The following is a 20,630-nucleotide window of genomic DNA, read 5'->3' as shown; positions in this document are numbered from 1 at the left end:
ACATTACTTATGAATCTGGGTAAAAGACCACTATATCTGACATCCTCGAAGCCACCAATTATAAAGTGTAAAGATATAAAATGATAGAAAGTCATGTAAGTATAATGGGCCTAATTCTGCATTTGGTTATATTGGTTTTATGCCAGGTTACCTCCATTGACTTCATCAGCTGCTAAAACAGTAGGCAGGAGAGCATTCAGTGCATCAGCCACTGTGGCAGGGTGCTGCTAGGGAAGCCTCAGTCAGCTCCTGCCACTCCAGCCCCAATCAGGGGAAATGGATTGGGGCTGGGTAAATAGCTGGGGTTTGCCCAGAGCCAGCCCACAATATTTTGGCATCTGAGGCGAGGAGCTCAAATGACGCTCCCATGCCCCCTCGCTTGGGCCAAAACTTTGAAAGGTCTCAGTTCAGCCTCCTTCCTGTTTTACTCCTCTCATGGGTACTGCTCTGCTACCTACCCCAGTAAAGGAGAACTAACAAGTTAAAATGCCTTGTTCAAAAATTTTAAGTAACACTTAACTTTCAAATGCTTGAACAGCAAATATAACTTTTCTTGTCTGCCTAGTAAACACTGGCATTTTTATCTGTTTGAATAATCAAAGTGGTGCTTTCCGTGCCTTCTTTGTTGCAAAGATTTGAACTGCTTCCTGCTGAAGGTCCACAGTTTGGGCCAGCTCGGGCTCTATTGAGATGGTTGCAAGACTGACCAGCCTCTCCTGTGTCATTGTGGCATGTAGATGTATTTTTATTAACTTCTGTTTGGAAAAGCTGCAATCTTCACTGGCAACTGTTACAGGAAGTGTTAGAAGTATGCACAGAGCAACAAAAGCATTTGGAAAGAGGGTGGTCATCTCATTTGTGCACATATATTCCAAAACAGCCTTTGGAGTTGATCCTGCTGAAATGTATCTTGAAATGGCTTTCAATTCATCACCTAAACAACTCGCATCAATATCGTGCATGTCATCATGTGTCAAAACTGTCTCTAGTGCCCTGCATTGCTGGTGTAGGTCTTCTTTAGGTATAATGAGGAGTTTTGGAATATCATACAACGTTCCAAATATAGTGTTGTGTTCCTTGAACTGCATGAAGTGTTCTTCAACTGATTGTATTGCACAATCTAGCACCTGGTTAAAGAATTCAACTTTGAATTGTTGTTTGGAGTCTCTCATGGGATTATCCCGTGCCTTGTAATCAAAATGTGTTCTTCAGTGACTCTTGTATTCTTGAATGCGTGAGAAAATAGCTTCAGTGTGAAGTTCCTCTGCCGACTTCTGTGCACTCTTCAGAATGTTTTGAAATCCCTCATCTGACCGGTTAGACTGTAGGTATGACTTTGCTTTCTACAGTTGTTCCATTGCTCCAGATATATCAAGATTAACACCTTGGAGTCTCTTGCTTACAACATTTATTTCAAACAATATGTCATGCCACTACATTAAGCCACACAGAAATTTGAAATATGTATGTTTCTGGTGATTCCATTTCCCTCTGCCATTGTTCTCCAATGAACAGTTCCTGTCATAGTATTCTCCTCCATAATGGCAACTATGCATCATCTATCTTCCCAATTTGGTGTTTGATAGGCTTTATCGCCTCCACTCAACTTTCCCATCGTGTGGCACTCAGTGGTTTCAGTGTCAGAGAGGATGTTCCCAGATGTTGCTTCAAAATTTGCCATCGATGAGTTGATGCAGAGAAAAATACATAGATGCTCTGAATTACATCAAAAAAATTCAGCAGCCTCACTAAAAGCTGATGCTGCATCACTGTTCCCCAAGTTGAATGAATGAGAACTGCATGGGACAAAAAAAGCTTGAGAGTTTAACTCTCAGATCCGTGTGTGCACTCCTCTGTTCTTTCCTCTCATGTTGGCACCATTATTGTAGCCCTGACCTCTCATGTCAGCTATCGCAATTCCCGTATCTTCCAGCTTTTGATGAAGCACACTTGTCATACCAGCTCCTGTAGTATCATCAACGTCAATAAATTATAGAAAATGCTCTCTGACAGTCACCATTGCAGGGACTTTTTCACTAGGTTCTGTTGTTTTACAAAAAGCACCATTAAAGTCATTTGTTCCGTATGACTGATGTCAGGTGTGCAGTCCAGGATAACAGAGTAGTATCTTGCTGACTTCAGATCTGCCACAATCTTCTGTTTGACTTTTGTTGCCAGTAACTGTATGATCTCATTTTGAATTGTTTTTCCAAGGTAGCAGTGTGTGTACATTTCTTGGATGGTGACTCTTCTTGGATGCTCCTGGAGTACAGCATCAAACTCAGCCATCAGCTCCACAATTTTAAGGATGTTTCCATTGTTTGGCACATAAAGCTGATCTGAAGTGCCATGCAGTGCTAGGTTTTGAGTAGCAAGCATTCTCACAATGGCAGTGAGGCTGTTCAAAACATTTTGCCAGTGAAGAGACTCTGATGCAATCTTCTCTTGATGCTGATCATCTATGGTAGCCTTTAACCTTAGTCTCATGTCAAGCTCTTTCCACCTACGGAATGCTGTCTGGTGATTTGCTGCCTTCTCATGTCATGCCAGATTTCTAGCCAGATTTTTCCAGTCCTTTGTTCCTGTAGACCCCAATGTGGCTGGAACATTAAACTGGAAGAGTTTGCAGCAAAACAGTATGCAGCATTCTGAGTTTTTGAGTACATAAGCCATGACCTCTGTACTTTGTCATCATTGGGGATTTCACGCCAGTAATGTGTTGGATGGAACTTCTATTTTCATTGTCTTGGGTAACATGAAGTTTTTCACTTGCTGTGGCCCATACAGTACAAGGAAGTCCCTCAGGCTACTGCTCAAGTGAGTCCACAGTCCTGGATCATCTAGACTTAAGGAACTAAACTCTGGCAGCATCTATTTTTGTGCCTCCACCACACTCTCTCTGATCTACACTTTTCTTCAGGAATGTGCATGGCTACATCCATTTGAGATGGAAATATGGATGCTGCAGTAGCTGCCAGGTCACCTGCACTCTGACTAACTGGAAGATCGGGCATCTCACATCCTCACGGGGGCCGGAAGGCTCACCGTGAACATTTGTGTCTGTGTATCTCAGGAGAGCTCCTTCTTGCTTAGATAGGAAAGCTTCCTTTGCTTTCTTCTTTTCTGAACGCAGCCCAGAGGGGTGTTTTCTTCTTCACTCATGACTGCTGTTCTGTGCCAGCTATAGTGGCTATCAACACTCAGTTGAAGAGGACAAATAAGCGGGCTAGTAGCAGGGCCTGAGTGAGGGAAGATATCAGCATCTTAAGGGCCTAACTGGCTCCTAATACTTCAGCTGACTGCCTGTTCTCCTCAAGCGGGTTCAGGGAAGCAGCAAGAAACAAGAAGCTCCCTGAGAAGTTGGTGTTAATCAGTCCAGGCTCCTGGGGGTGCTAGTGAGGTACATAGGAAGAGGAGCCTCTTCTCTCTTCCTGCAGCTCCTGCTGCTTTCTGTTACTCTCTCTCACCTTTTCTTCTGCCTGCCTGTTATGTCTCTTGTGCCTTCCTTCCTCCAGCCCAGCAGCACTCCACCATCTCGTGTATCTAGAGCAGAGAGAATACATATGCACTAGCAGCAGGCACAATTTTCTACATTCTGGGTCATAGTGCACCCCCCACAGTCTGGCACCAGAGGCAGCTGCCTCAGTTTGCCTCATGGTAAGGCCAGCCCTGGTTTGCCTAATCACTGACTGCACCTGCCAGCCTCATTAGGCAGGAGCTAAAAGGCTCGGAGGAAGTGGAAGAAGAGTAGGTGGGAGAGACCAGGAAGCTTAGGGAGAGGTAGGAGCCAGCTACCCTATTGTTGATCAGCCCTGTGTTAGGCGAAGCCATTGTAAATAGCCTGTCTATAGTAGGAAACTGGTGCTGGGAAACAGACACAAATAAAGAGTATGGGAGTTATACCAGCTCAGGGTGTCCCTGAGTCAGTGAGGAGAAGGGCAAAGAGGCTGGATATGCAGGGGTGTGGTGGAGACCTTGTTACAGACATTGAGACCCAGTTGGGTCTCAAAACTTTGCTGAGCATGTAAAATCCAAACAAGGGATAAATGTGAGTGATATAATATACACTGTAATATGCATATCTTGTTTAGAATTGTATGTATGTGCTGGGACAAGTTCTCCTCTGTGACATCAGTTTTAATCTACAGTAACTTGACTGAGTGGAGTTGCATTGTCATAAAACTGGGATAAATATCTCTGGGGCAGAGTACAGCTGAACAAAAAGTTGGAATTTCTCTTCTGCAGGAAATTCTAGTACCTCAACATTTGGTTTTGTCCCAAATTGAGATGAAAAGTTAAAATACCAATTTTTTTCACAGGATGAAAAATGTCTTAATGTTATTTTGCCTTTAAAAAAAATCTAAATTCAACACTTTAATATTCTTCAACTGAAATGTTTCATTTGGAGTTAAATTCATATTCAACTGCACCTGCCTACAATGCTGTAGTACCTCATGGAAATTGTCATTCCCACACAACTTGTCCCCATTCTACTCTGTGCCCTGGACTCCAGAGCTGGATTACATCTCCTCTGATGCACCACAACACCGTAGCAAGATATAGTTCAGTGTTGAACTGATTTAAAATAAAATATTTGAGATCAGATGAATAAACCAAATGTTTGGATTCTGGTGAAACAAAATACTTTGTTTAGATTTTCCCAATCAAGAAATTGAATAATTTCAGCAAAATCAAAATTTTCCACAGAAAATTTGATTTTACAGACACTGCATTTTCTGTCAAACATCATTTTTATGAAAATTGCCTGACTAGCTCAGGGCTGAGGCATTGTATGCTCTCTCACTTACTGCTGTAGGGACTAATCCTGCATCCTTTATTTAGAGGAAAACTCACTTAAAAATCCACGTTAGTTTTGCCATAGTGAAGACTGGAGGATCAGTCTCTTTGCCATGTCTTTCTCTCAGGCTCCAAATATTAAATATCTATCTAAAGATAGTTTTCATATGACCAGGGGCCTCTGCATACATTTGATTTACTAAAACACATTTTGCTGTAGCCAATCTCATTTTAATTTAGGAAGAAATGAGTTGGCAGCTTGGCTGGTTCACAGAAAATGCAGTGATATATTCTTATAATCTGAGTTAGAAATCTGTCAGTTTGCCTGAAGGAAACATTTTATTTTATTCAGACATATATCTCTGTCAGTACTGTGACATAAAGTCCCATGCTTCAGTATTGGTATCAGAATGTGTTGTGCTAATGTCTCTCTTGTTTCTTAAACAACCTTTTTTAGCCTCAGACAGAATTAATCATTCTCTATTTGATTTGCTCCAGTCTATTGTCTAAAGATGTAGCAGCTCCTTTACCTGCCCCAAATTAACACTAGTCCTTCTCCCATCCCTGAATCATCTGGGCAGTGCTCTAGTAACAATGTTTCTTTCAGTGTGATGATCAGAATTACATGTATTATTGCAAATGTAGCATCATTAGTTTTTCTACTGGTTGAAATAATTTGTGGGGATTCATACTTAGCATTTCTGAGGTGTGTATGTAGTTTGTTCCCCCCCGCTGCTATCCATTATGGAGAAGGGTTAGTGCACATCCACAATCACCCCTCATCTTTTACTGATTGGTGAAAACTACCTAAATGGTTTTGAATTTTTCTTCAACTCCTTTTAATTTGCTGATGCTCCTTTGAAATTTGTCTCACTAATACATTTTGCCAGTATTAAAATGTTGCCCTTTTCAAAGTTGATGAATACTTACCATAGTCAAACAAAAGTAGTTGTAATATTTCTACTCACTGTTACCAATCTGTAGCCTATAGTTCTCTGATTTTCTGGTAGTGTAAACATATCCTTGGTTAATCAAAGCACATCCCACAAGCAATGTTGCACCTGGAAATCCAATGCCTGCAAAAGAGCTGAAAGTAAAAATCACTTTAGAGTTCTGGGGTTTGATTAACCCCTGCTGATTTAGGGAGGCTGCAAAATGGCAGGTAGAAACACAGGTGATGGTTGCACCTCTGCTGGGGGAAGTCAGCCTAACAGCTATATTTCCCAAACTGGTGCCAATGACTTTTTTGGCTGTGCTGGCCAGCTGTGGGCCCACCAGCAGAGCAGGTGTTCAAGTTGCTTCAATCATTTGTAATTAAACTTCTCTTACAACTTTGTTTCATTTCTTTGAGAGGAAATATGCAAATACCAAGGATGGGGAGGAATTGTTTAGCAAGGCAAAAAGGGGATATATGGAACAGTAATGTGATGAAATTAAGAAGGGGAAGGCTTAAACTGAATGGGGGGGAATTCCTGACATGAGCCCTACCTAGCTTTAAAATAATTTCCTAAGGAAACTGTTGAAACATATATTGCTTAGAAAAATTAAAACTAGATTGAACAAAACACTAGCTGAGATACTGCAAGAAACAATCCTGTACTCGATAAGCAGATGAATTAGATCAGAGGTTCTCAACCTTTTTCTTTCTGAGGCCCACCGAACCTGCTGTAAAATCTCTGCAGCCCATCTGTGCCACAATAACTGGTTTTCTGCATGTAAAAGCCTGAGCTGGCATGGGGGGTAGCAAGCAGGGCAATTGCCTGGGGGCCTGCAAAGCTACATTGCTCAGGCTTTGGTTTCTGCCCCGGGTGGTGGGGCTTTGGCTTTCTGCCTTGGTCCCAAATTAGTCTAAGGCTGGCCCTGCTTGGTGGACACCCTGAAACCTGCTTGCAGCCTCCTAGTGGGCCCCAGACCTCTGGTTGAGAACCACTGGATTAGATAGCTTAAAAGCCCTTTTCTGTGGCAAATTTTTATGACAATGATGCTGAAATTTGACTCTTCTCGTGATTCAGGTGTGGTATGCAACACATAGAAAGAGCCCCTCCAGGATGCTTTTTTAGCTTCCAGGTTCCTATTCTAACTCTCCTCTGTCGGGTTATCCTTTTGTAGGAATTTTTATCCCAGCTTGCTTTTCTCGCCCTTTAAATATGGCAAAGGCAAACAGTTGCAGCCCTGAAGTGGGTATCTTAAAAATGTCTGTGGGTATGTCTACACTACGGGATTATTCCGATTTTACACCGGTTTTGTAAAAGAGATTGTATAAAGTCGAGTGCACGTGGCCACACTAAGCACGTTAATTTGGTGGTGTGCGTGCATGGTCCCAGGCTAGCATCGATTTCTGGAGCGTTGCACTGTGGGTAGCTATCCCATAGCTATCCCATAGTTCCCGCAGTCTCCCCTGCCCATTGGAATTCTGGGTTGAGACCCCAATGCACGATGGTGCAAAAACAGTGTCACGGGTAATTCTGGGTAAATGTTGTCACTCATTCCTTCCTCTGTGAAAGCAACGGCAGACAATCATTTCGCGCCCTTTTTTCCTGGATTGCCCTGGCAGATGCCATAGCAAAGAAACCATGGAGCCCGTTCAGATTTTTTTACTGTCACTGTATGTCTACTGGATGTTGCTAACAGACGCAGTACTGCAGCGCTACACAGCAGCATTCATTTGCCTTTGCAAGATAGCAGAGATGGTTATCAGTCGTTCTGTACCGTCTGCTGTGCCATTGTAAATTGGCGATGCGATGATGGTTATCAGTTGTTCTGCACTGTCTGCTGCTGTCATGGGTGCCCCTGGCTGAGGTCGGCCAGGGGCACAAAGTAAAAAATGGGAATGACTCCCCGAGTCAATCCCTCCTTTATGGTATCTAAAAATAGTCGGTCCTGTCTAGAATATGGGACAAGTGTACCAGAGAACCAGGGAGCACAGCTGCTCCATGTCAGATCCCGCAGAAATGATGAGCTACATGCCATTCTAGGGGGTGCCCCTGCAACAACCCCACCTATTGCTTCCCTCCTCCCCCAACCCTCCTGGGCTACCATTGCAGTGTCCCCCCGTTTGTGTGATGAAGTAATAAAGAATGCAGGAATAAGAAACACTGACTTGTTAGTGAGATAAAATGAAGGAGAGGCAGCCTCCAGCTGCTATGATAGTCCAGGCAGGACATTAAATGGTGCCGGGGGGGAGAGGAGCCCAGCATCCTGCTGCTATGATAGTCCAGGCAGTACAGAATCTGTTCTTTACACATGAAAGGGAGGGGGCTGATGGAGCTCAGCCCCCAGTTGCTATGATGAAGATGGTTACCAGCCGTTCTGTACCATCTACTGGGAATGACCGGGAGTCATTCCTATTTTTACCCAGGCGCCCCCAGCTGACCTCACCTGAGGCCAGCCAGGAGCACTCACGGGCTGATGACAAGGACAGTTACCAGTCCTACTGCACTGTACTGTCTGCCCCTGGGGAAGGGAGGAGAGAGGATGCTGCTGTTCATTGCCCCAGCACCGTGTCTACCAGCAGCATGCAGTAGACATATGGTGACATTGAAAAAAGTCAACGAACAATTTTTTTCCCTTTTCTTTCACGGGGGGGAGGGCGGAGAGTAAATTGACGAGCTATATCCTGAACCACCCTGGACAATGTGTTTGACTCTACAGGCACTGGGAGCTCAGCCAAGAATGCAAATACTTTTCGGAGACTGCTGGGGACTGTGGGATAGCTGGAGTCCTCAGTCCCCCCTCCCTCCCTCCATGAGCATCCATTTGATTCTTTGGCTTTCCGTTACGCTTGTCACGCAGCACTGTGCTGTGGACTCTGTATCATAGCCTGGAGATTTTTTTTAAAATGCTTTGGCATTTCGTCATCTTTAACGGAGCTCTGATAGAACAGGTTTGTCTCCCCATACAGCGGTCAGACCCAGTATCTCCTGTACAGTCCATGCTGGAGCTCTTTTTGGATTTGGGACTGCATTGCCACCCGTGCTGATCAGAGCTCCATGCTGGGCAAACAGGAAATGCAATTCAAAAGTTCGCGGGGCTTTTCCTGTCTACCTGGCCACTGCATCCGAGTTCAGATTGCTGTCCAGAGCGGTCACAATGGTGCACTGTGGGATACCGCCTGGAGGCCAATACCGTTGATTTGCGACCACAATAACCCTAATCCGATATGGTAATACCGATTTCAGGGCTACTTCTCTTGTCGGGGAGGAGTACAGAAACCAGTTTAAAGAGCCCTTTATATTGATATAAAGGGCCTCGTTGTGTGGACGGGTGTAGCATTAAATCGGTTTAACGCTGCTAAAATCAGTTTAAAGGTGTAGTGTAGACCAGGCCTGTTACATATATCTCACTCACTCCAACCTGGTAGGTAATGCAGTTATGTTTTCTCTTTCTTATTGCTGAGGCGTTTTCCCTATATTTTAAATACTGTGTTCTTTATATCTACTGAGATTGAAAATAGTGTACACTGTATATCAATATAAATGTCTGTTACTGGATATTATATTTCCAGAGACTTGGTGTTAGAGTCACTGCTGGCTTGTGAAGGTAGCATTCATGCTATCAGTTTTCATTTAATTAAATTTATTCAAGATTACTGTAGCAGCCTATCTACAATGGGCCTGATCCTGTGGGGAACTAAATAAGATTGTGGATTTCTTCTTACAAATCACTTCCAGTGATTTGCAGACTAACATGGGAACTGTGTATTGGGAGGAAGGCACAAATCTAGCACAAATGGGGATTTACCCAACGTTATGCCTGAATTATGCTAAATTTACTTGTGTGAATGAGATTTTGTACCATGCCACATAATCTGTAAATGTGGTGCTTGACATAACATGATGCCTTTTGGCACTTATGTTAAACTATACCTGTTTCTTAAAATAACTCAAATGGGGGTTGTTGGAATTGCAAAAGATATTAAAACATTGTGCTACCAGCATGTAGGCTGGGACAGTGTGAACTGGGAGGAGGGAAAAAAACACCTGAGCAGCTGACTACCACTGACCATTCCTCTTAGAGGCTTCTGGGAGTAGGAGGAGTCTGGGCATTATATAAGGGTAACCCAGCTCACTTGAAATGAGGGGTGTGTGTGTGTGTATCCATCCATCCAAGAAGATTGTGGGTGGGAGTAGGAATAGTCACAGCTGCCATCATCATTGTCTTCTTGAGGGGAAGAATGTACTGACTTTGGGGTGAGCTAGGCGTTGATTGGAGCCTGCTCTCTGTGGAAACTTCGGCCTTCTTTAAGGGATGAGACAGATTATAGGGAAATGGGACTAAGACTTTAGGTGTAGATAATAAGCTGAATATTGGTATATGCCTTTTATAAAAGCATCTATGTTTTCTCTGGTGTCTTTTCTCCCCTGGCCTTTATGTGGTCAGGTAATCCTGTCCCGCTAGGCATAGGCTTGGTGATTTTTGGAGCTATGGGATTTGAAGCTTAGCCAGGGGAACAGATCAGTTTAGTGCTCATCTGCTGAGCTTCCTAGAGCTGGCAAGACTCCACCAGTTGATACTAGGGTTGCCAGGTGTGCAGTTTTTGACTGGAACACCCGGTCAAAAAGGGACCCTGGTGGCTCTGGTGACACCGGTGACCAGGCTGTTAAAGGTCAAGTAGTGGTGCTAAGGCAGGCTTCCTCTCTGCTCTGGCTCTGTGCAGCTCCCTGGAAGTGGCCAACATGTCAAGCCCCTGGGCACAGGGGCGATCAGGGAAGCACTACGTGCTGTCCCCACCCCCCCAGTGCTGGCTCCGCAGCTCCTGTTGGTCTGGAACTGTGGTCCATGGAAGCTGTGGGGGTAGTGTCTGTGGGCACCATGTAGAGCTGCCTGGCCATATGCCTCTGCCTAGTGGCCAGACATGCTGGCCGCTTCCAGGAGCAGTGTGAAGTCAGGGCAGGCAGGGAGCCTGCCTTAGCCCTGCTGGGCCACTGACCTCAGGCGGCTCCAAGTAAGTGCTGCCCAGCTGGAGCCTGAACCTCATGCCCTGGATCGGAACCCTCTCCTGCACTCTAACTCCCTCCCAGACCTTGCACCCCAACCCCATGACTCAGGTCGGAATCTCCTCCTGCACCCAAACTCCCTCCCAGAGCCCACACCCCAATCCCCTACCTGAGCCCCCTCCTACATGCCAAATCCCTTGTCTCCTCCTGCACCCCAATCCCCTCATCCCCAGCCCAACCCTAGAGCCCTCACTGCCTCCCACACTTCAACCCCCTGCCTTGAACCTGCTCCCATACCCCAAACACCTCATCCTTGGCCCCACCCCCAAGCCTACACCCCCAGCTGGAGCCCTCACCCCCTCCTGAACCCCAGCTCCCTGCCCCAGCCCAGTGAAAGTGAATGAGAATGAGGAGAGAGTGAGAAGGGGCGGGGCCTCAGAAGGGGCAGGAAGGGGGTGGGGCAAGGGTATTCAGTTTTGTGCAATTAGAAAATCGGCAACCCTAGCTGATAAGGCAAATACAAGAGTATGTGATGTAGCTGTAGCAGTCTCTGAATTACCTGCAGTTGTTGAACTCCTCTCTACTCATTAGCAATATTCTAATAGAATACTAATGTTGTACTTCAAGAGCAACAGTTACACTTCAAAGTATCTAAGGATAATACATTTATTCTTCTGTTTAGCAGTGAAATCCCTTAATAGTCCTATCTTTTAGTTTGGAAATAGGTTTTTTTTATAGTGCAAATGAAAGCCCTTATAGACTCCTACTATGATTTTTTTCCTCCTGGGAAAGCTATAATAGCTAACAACTTCAGTCATGAAATAATTATTTATTATCTAGTTTCAAATATAGTGCTTTCTCTGTATTTTAGTTCTTGGATACAGCTGGAATCCAAATGTTTTCTTTGGAATAACTGAAGCAATCAGTCTAGCTATTTAAAACTCTGAATGACTGTAGGAAAAAGTAGAGAACCACTAAAATATTGTTCATTGACTTTTATGATATCCATGAAAACATTTGACTTTACTGTATCATTCATCCCTGCCTCTCACAACCTTCTTTCTCTCCAGCAGGTGACATGATGCTCCCCTACACAGCCTCCTCTTCATCTTTCTCAACAGTTTTTGACTACCCTTTATGAGAAGAGGTGGTGACCTATCATTGTTGTGCATTAGAGAAAGCAAGTGAGAGGCTTTATTTGTATCATCATGGGTTATATCCCTCTTCCTCCTCTTATGATGTTCTCCATTTTCCATGGCTTCCTATTTCTGGTGCACCAACCACCCAAAAACATCAACATTTTATTGGCTTCCACTCTGCATGCTGGAACTGTGTACGGAGGTCAAAATGAAGAGGTCAGTAGTTCTAACAGCCTTCCAAAATTCTACTGATCTAGAGTGGGCTTTCCCTCTGTGCAGAGGGCCCATACAAGGCCTATGCGCCATTTAAATCCCACTCAAACCATATTTTAGTGGTCTGAGTAGTGACTGGACCTTGCGTAGGTTCCTTGAACTGGTATGAATTTGACTCATAAGCTGAGTAACCTTCTTTTTATGAGCAAGCTAAATTGTCATTAGATTTCCCATTTTCATCAAAAATCCTGGTGAAAGGCAAATAGTCTTTCCACTTGGGATGGTAAAGTGGTAATGACATTTTCAATGCACTGTGGGGGAAACATTAAACCAGGCTTGTGCGGTATCTCCATTAAAGTGAACTGAGCCTGCGGTCTCTTTCAGTTGTGGTGGCTCAAAAGTTTACAGTTGTTTGGTGTAAAGTGGGATTAAAAGAATTGGCTTCCCTATTTAAAAGTATCAGAAGTCTGAGAGTTAAGTCTTCTGATTTCTTTTAAGCATACCTTTTTGATATCGCCTATCAATGCATTATCATGTACAGCAAATCTTACTTTGTATAGTGTTTCTTTCATACTGTATCCATTATCGCTTTTTACAGAATTAAATAAGAAAATAGGGAGAGAGGGGACAAAGGAGAAGGTGTTTTCAACTGGGATTTGAAAACAGATGAACAGAGTTCTCTCTGCCTCATCAACCAAGCTAAGGAGGCTGATCCAAATGGCAGGAACTGCGGAACAGAAGGCTTTTGCAAGCAAAAATATGTGGCAGGATGAAGAAGTGGCAGAGGCTGGATGAGTGAAGAGAGAAGAAGAATGAAGCAAAGTCTGTCAAGTTAGGGTTGGCTGGGCAAATATTTGATGTAGTCAGTGATTACACTGTCACTTAGTTTTACATGGAAACATAGGGCGGTCCTCATGTGCCCCAGGGGGTTTTCACGCTTCCACTAGCTCTGTAACCTATTGGCTACAGAGAGAGCTCCTTCTTAAACCTAACCACCCTCTAGCACTTATTGTTGTCTCTGCTCTCTCCGAGCATTCCCCTGGATTATTTAATTCTCCTGGAGATGTTGTGTGACAGGGGAAATACTACCTCTGTCCTCCAGGGGACTTAGGGCTATATTCCAGTTTGAGGATAAAGTCCCAGAGTTTGGCAAGCGACTACAATATACCTCAAACTATATGAATTCTACTTTTTTTTCCCTTTAGAGGATATTGCTTGTGTGATATACCCAGGCAATTTGAGTACAACAAAGTAGTTGAAGGCAGATATACTGGCCACTGGATTAGCAGTTTTCTGTTCTCTGACTGAACAGAGCAGGGGCTGCTCCAGACTAATGAGAACACCTGACTCCAATTAACCTTCAAAGAGTCAGGTGAGTTCATTAAGGTAATGTGAACACCTGACTCTAATGAAGACCCTTTTGATACTATAAAAGGGCACACTCCAGTCAGGCCGAGAAGAGCCAGGGAGCCAGAGGAGGGGAAGTGTGCCTGAAGGGTTGGTTAATGAAGACACCCTCAAGCCATCGGTAAGGGAGTCCTAAGGTAAGGGTGAAGAAGGGAGAAGCAGGAGAGATGTGGGGAAGTGGCCCAGGGAAATGTAGCAACGCTGGCAGTGAAAGGTTGGCTGCCAACAGCTGCTACCATTAGGGTCCTTGGGCCGGAACCCGGAGTAGAGGGCAGGCCCGGGTTCCCCCTCCCCCAACCTGCCACTACAGAAACACTTCCTGGGAAGGGAAGACAAGCCCCTGTCAGGACAGGAGGCTAAACTGTTCTGAAATGAGCCCTAGGACAACAGAGACTGTGGGAGTTCTCTCATTAACCTCCTTGCTGGCTTATGATGATAAGGTCTCAGTAAACTGTAATCCTGGCCCTAGAGAGAGAAGGGCTATGTGGAGGGTCGCAGTGAGTCACTGAGGCTAGCATAAACCGCCTAGAAGCGCGGGACCCACAGGGTCGGAGCTCTGCCACACTGAGTATGGAACTAAAATGCCAATTTTGGAGCAGGTTCTGCTCTCCTTAACCTTGATATGACTGAGGGCGGAATCTGGCCCTGGGAGGAACGGCCGAGATTTCCTGCTGTTTCTACTGCTGCCATGTAGTGAGTGCTCTGAGTGATTCTCAGTACCTCTGATACTGGAAAACTAATAGAGACCAGAGCTGAAACGGAAGAGTGAAGGAAGTTACTAATGTATAAAAGAAGGCTTGGAACAAAGCGATGTCTCTGGAGGAACTACGGGTGGGATAGAATAATGATGACTGGTAACTATAGATTAAAATGAGTGTGGTGATAGCAGAAATTTACTATCTACTGCCTGCAGAGCCAGCCTTCTGGCACCCCAAGTAGGGCTGGATTCAAATGCTCCATGTGGGTTAGGAGCTGATGTTTTAAGTGGCTTTCTTACTAATTTTCTATTTCATTTCTCATCTCCAAGTGGGTAAGTGTGCATCCTCTCTTTGTTGCCTTGGTAGGCAGAGTTATTATTAGTTTAACTGACTCACAAACCTCCTGTGAGATATCTAAGGCCCAGAGCTGAGATTAGTGGCAGGTTTAAATTTAAAGGGACTGCAGTAAATAAAGACTTTTTGAAAGAGATGGTGGTGCCAGTAGCTCATGCACCTGTGAGAGCTACTTCCAGTCTAGTGTCTTCTACAACCATTTGTCTGCTGCCTGTCAAAAGAGACAATACACTGTGCAGAACAGAAACCAAACACTTCTGTGAAAACTAAAACTCTAGTGCTGGAAGATTTCAACTATCTGGGCCATAACTGGTGCACACTAAGTGGAATCAATAAATCAAACAGGAAGTTTGTGAGCATTATACAGGCCTGCTTCTCTGATGCTACTTCAGGTTATGTGGCATATTAAACACTGCACCTACATTCATTTGGTATTAGAAAGGAAAATCCAAGTAAAAAATCTTCTCTAAAATGTAGTAAAACTTCCGGGCAAAAATCTGACAGATGAGCCTTGCACCTTGCCTTGAATAGGAATGAAGTTGGACTCCGCTAGGCTTGTGGAAGCTAATTCCAGTATCAATGGCTATTCACTGGGAATGCTGTCTGTCAGCCTCAAGGTATTAAAATAGCAGGAAGTGTAGGTGGAGTACTCAAGCTGATCTCCATCTTCATGGTGGTACGTGAATAGAGAGACTGTTCTTGAGGTTGATGTAATCTTGAACCAAATAAAAGCCTGTGGTTGTTGACTAGTAACACAGGTCACACCTTTCTTCCATTTCCATCAGTGCAATACAAAGAGGAAATCCATAGAAACTAACAAGTTTTACCAGTTTAAACCCATCTGCTTGAGTGGAAAATTATGGCCACAGAATGTGAGCAGTGGTGGTGATGGAGGCCAGTAATGCTTTTTCCAAGTGTATTAAATACACTTGTGAGGTGAACACAGAAAATAAATATGAGGGACTCCATTCTATGACTTGGACTTCTGGGTGCTACCACAAAACAAACAAATGCTAATAATTCCGATATTCAGCTAGAGGGGAGATGAGTGAGACAGCGTTAAATGACTTGCTCAAAGCCATAAAGGGAGTCTCTGCCTGAGGTGGGACTAGAACTCAGTTGTTCCTGGATCTTAATTCTGTGCTCAGACCACTAGATCTCAAAGCTCACTTGTCAGCATCCCTGAAAAACTCAAATGGCCTGGTGGGCTCCTGCAGACTTCAGGCTTGGGAATGGACAAAGGGACTAGCTGAGCCTCAGATATGTTGGGAAGAGAGGTAGGCATGTGAGTGTGCAAACCAGGAGGAGGGGATTGTTAAAGAAGGAAAAATGTCTGTTTAAGCAGTAGGTGATACACTTTAAAACAAGACTTAGATGGCTCTGAATTCCAAGGAAGAGATGTATATGCTGCAATTTAGGGTATTCTGCCATCCACTCCAGACTGTGGTTTGAGTCTCTGATTTCCAAATCCTGCTGTTACTGAATGAGTGAGAGTGAAGACAAACAGCCTTGTGCCCCTTACTGAATTGTGTGAGAGGGAGGTTTGTTACCAGCTCCTCTGGAAATGTCCCACGAAAGACAGGTCATGTTAAGGGAGATCTTGTTAGGGTGAGAAGGGAAAGGAAATGGTCAGGGCCGGCACTTCCATTTAGGCAGCCAAGGCAATCCCCTAGGGCGCCAAGATTATTGGGGGGCGGTACTTTGCTGGGGGGAGCAGCAGGCAGCTCCGGTGGACCTGCCGCAGTCATGCCTGTGGAGGGTCCCCTGGTCCCGCGGCTCCGGTGGACCTCCCGCAGGCACGCCTGTGGCAGCTCCACCGGAGCCACGGACCAGCAGACCCTCCGCAGACACGACTGTGGCAGGTCCACCGGAGCCGCAGGACCAGTGCGCTGGATGGTGAAATGGCCGTGCGATTAGGTCGCTAAAAACACTAGCGCTGGTCCTGCAAATGGTCAGCAAGTTTGAGGCAGGATTGCTTGAAAGCTTCACTTCATCTTTTGACTGATGATAGTAGTTAGCCCAGATGTTTAAATATGGCATGCCAAGTTCCTGCAATGTCTTTGACTTCAATGGGACTGCATACTAGTAACAGAGTAGTTTGTCCTAGAACATCCAAACAAAGTACAAATTATGGCCTGATTGCTGCCTTCACGACAGGGAAGTGTATCACCCAGTGTCTTGTAGTATGAACTGCTGTTCTGGGGCCTTGTAAAACCAGCTGCTGCCAATACGTGTACAAGATAAGCAGCTTTGTGTTCTCATAGGCACATGCTGTCTGCTGGAGAACAGCATTGAGCTATTCAATTTGAAAATCAGAAGCACTCCAGTCTATACATCATCAGCCAGAGAAAATATCGTCATTAAACTGATTCCACAGAATGCACCTTATTTGTGCTTCCAACTAGAGCATGTTCAACTTCTACCCAGTAGTACAACTCCAGTACTGATTTGCCACACAGGGTTGGCAACAACTTTATAAAACAGTCCTTCATTAATAATTGAAATTGATACTTGTAAAGAAAATAAAGCAATGCCACCTTGCAGAAAACAGTATCACCAAGCAGTCTGAATTGGTTTAGTAAACACACACAAGTCCTACATTCTTAGTTAGCTTGGTGAACCCGGCTGTGTTCCCGCACCTCACCATGGTGCTGCTGGCCATTGGCATGTTCTTCACTGCCTGGTTCTTCGTCTATGAAGTGACTTCTAGTAAGTACACACGGGACAGAGTCTGGAAGCTATAGCTAGAAAAACCCCATCTATCCCATCCCTCAAGAAGTGCAAGACTGCCATTTCATCAGTTACGTATTGTAAGCAATCTAGTTTTAAATATTCCATACTGTGGAATATGTACATCTTAATAGCCTTCACTGTGAAAAGATGTTTTCCCCAATAGTCAGCCTAAGTTTACCTCTTTTTATAATTTCATCTTATTATTCCTAGTTGTAGCTCCTTCACTCTACCTCTACAAGTAGGGGAGCTGGAATAATTTTTATAGTGGGGGTGTTGAGAGCCATTGAACCAAACTGTAAACCTTGAATATAATGGAAATCACTTCAAGCCAGGGGGTGTGGCAGCACCCTTAGTTCCAGCACCGATGTCCACAATTCCTTTCCCATGTGCTATTCACATCCTTCCAATACTGATAAAACAATTACATCCCTCCCTTGCAGTCATGGGTTAAGCTCATGTTAAACCTTTCCCTGCTAGATTGAAGAGCACATAATTAAATATTTATTCCCCATTTTTTATTATGAACCCACTCATTCCTGAAATTATTTTGGAAGATTCAGCAATGGAGGGAACTAGAGATTGAAATGAGTGGAGCTGTGGAGTTTGGGCAGGTAGTGATTGGGAGAAGGGGTATCATTGAGCAGGATGGGGGCAAGAGGAGTAGTGGGGAGTTAGCGGATAGGAAGAGAAGTGTAGCAAGAAGCTGGGAGGGCAAAGTGCAGATGGGACAGAACAAATTGGCTGGGGAATGGGTATTGGAAGTGGGAGAAGTAGATGGCAACTGATGGAAAGAGGGGATGCTATTGGAACTGTAGATGCAGCCAACAGGAAAGAAAGAAGCCGTGTAGTCTAATGCCATCAGTTGGTAAGCTCCATGCCAGCCCAGTACTGTAGGAATCCTGGGTACAGTGGCAGATGATATAGAGGAGCTGCTGCTCCCCAGCTGGATTTGTAATCTAGAAGGGAGCAATGCTCAAGGAACACAGCAAACCCTTTGAAATTAGAACAGGTCACTAACACACCCCTTCTAACATACCACATGAAAGAATGAGTCATTATGTACCTCTATACATTTGCACTAGTATATGTAGTAGAGTGACTGAACATAAAAAGTTCAGTAGGAATAAAGCTCTAATTGCAAAATTCCCACCAGTGGAGTTGGCAGACCCACAAGAATCCCTGTTCAAAGAGTCCTATACACAACTTACAGTATTGCAAAGGTAATCTTATAGCACTATCACAATTACTCCTGGGGGGATTCTACACCACTGCACATGTGCAGAATTTGTGTCCCCACTCAGATTTCTTTGCTTCCCTCTGTGCATCCAGATCCCCCACCCCTAGACGCCCCACTAAGCTGCCTGCACTCAGATTGTCCCGCATGGAATCCTCTCACTCCACACCTGGATCCCTCCACACTTGAATCCTACCTGGTTGAGCCTGCCTGCCCCACATTGGGTGCACCTGGTGCAGAGGGGCAGAGCCTCAGGGTGTTTCTGGGGCAGGCCCAGGCCTTGTGCTATGTCAGGGTCACGTGCAGCCTCACCACTGAGTCCGTGTCCCGGGGGTGGGGAGGCTACAGGGTGATCTCCCATCGTTGTACAGCCAATGGCCCGGGCTCCTCACTGCCATGCTGGAGCCTCTGCATTTATTTATTGACAAATAAAACTTGCAGAATTTTAAAATACTATGTACAGAATTTTAATTTTTTTTTGTGCAGAATGCCCTGAGGAATATGCAATGCAGAGCCCCAGGGAAAGTTTTGGAGGTTTGCACTTAATGTGAGGCAGGCACCCAAGGAACCATACTGTTCTAGACCTGGTTTCTTGTGTTAAGGTTGTTTTCACAAACATGAGCTGCATTTTAATTGATCCTGCTTGTTACTCCTGATGTTACAAGCATTCTGTAAATATTTAGAGTGTTGCATTAGCTCGAGTTTGTGACAAGTGTTAACTGTTTTTTTTTATTTTGCTGTAGGTAGCACAGCATTTTTTAAAACTGATATTGCCCATAAGACAGCAGCAGCCAGAAACAACCCACTAGGTTTTCAAGGCCAGGTTACCACAGAAAAATGTGTATTTGTTTTTCTGAGCATTTTAGCATTTCACCAGCAGCTCTTATCACTCTTAGTACTTTGGCCAAGAGTCTGTGTTTTCTTTGTAATGCATAATTCAGATTTTCCTGATGGAAATGTTCCATAATAAATACAACTTAGTTGTGCATTCTTGGTTGAGTAATCGGGCTCTACCATGCTCACTAACATTCAGAAGCCTCTTAAATTTTTTTTCAGAACATTAAGCGCATATGAAACTGAGCTAGAATATCACCCGTGAAGTAACCAAGAGAAAAGGCTTTCTAGCATCAAGTCTATACAAGTAACAAACCCTTTCCCCAATTGGACATTCTGGGCCAAATGTTCAAATTGCCTCCATGTTAATTTGTTAGCAAAGAACCTGATTCTGCATGGTGTTCGGTGTCAAAACCTGCTGATGAGTTTATTTGTATATACCCTTGTATTTGCATACTTGGTAGCTGCACATCTACTTGGTTTAATGCTTAAGAGGTGCGCGTGTGGGCTTGCACACAGATCCTCAGCTTGTGTAAATCAGCATAACTACATTGAAGTCAATGGGTATGTCTAAAATTAGAAATGTAAGTTGACCTACAGTAATTACTGCGGTGGTGCATATCCACAATACTTTCCTTGTGTTGGTGGTGAGTGTCCTCACCAGGATTGCTTCCACTGACCTAAGAAAGGTGGTGTAGGGAGCTGAGAACCCGGTCTCCTGGGCTCCCAGTGAGCTGCCCCCTCTCCCAGTTCCCCACCAGGAACGGGGAAAGTCAGCTGGAGCTTGTCCCCTCACTGTTCCCTGGACCGGGGGGAAGCTGCCCGGGGCTTCTTGCCCCTGGGGAGTGGGGTCCAGCTGCCCTGGCTTCTCAGCCCTTCTGCCTGCTGTGCACAGGGAGATGGGCAGCCTTGTCAATTTCATGACTCATCCAGCTGGCTCCCTGGGGCTTCTTGTCCCAGCTGGCGGGCAGGGGACGAGGTGCTGGGGCTTCTCACTCTGACTCCCAGCTGGGAGCAGGATTCCATTATCCCCCTGGTTCCCAGCCAGGAGCAGGGTCCCGCTGCACAGCTCTTCAGGGATATGAGGGTCAGCTGGGCTCTAGAGGGCTGGCTTTCTTGTAAGTTTCATGGCTCCTGAGAGGAAACAGCACAGGGAAAAGGCCAGGAGAGGTACTGATGCTGCTGTGGGTGAAGGGCATGAAAACATTAGCCTCAAGCTTCCTGGTAGCACAGCTGCAGCTGTCTTGAGGGAAAGCTCAGTGGCCTAACCTGATCCCCTCTCTAG

Source organism: Gopherus evgoodei, chromosome 1 (assembly GCF_007399415.2).
Source record: "Gopherus evgoodei ecotype Sinaloan lineage chromosome 1, rGopEvg1_v1.p, whole genome shotgun sequence".
Taxonomy (NCBI): Eukaryota; Metazoa; Chordata; order Testudines; family Testudinidae; genus Gopherus; species Gopherus evgoodei.
The sequence above is the reverse complement of the archived record's forward strand: the minus strand, read 5'-3'. Positions refer to the sequence as shown.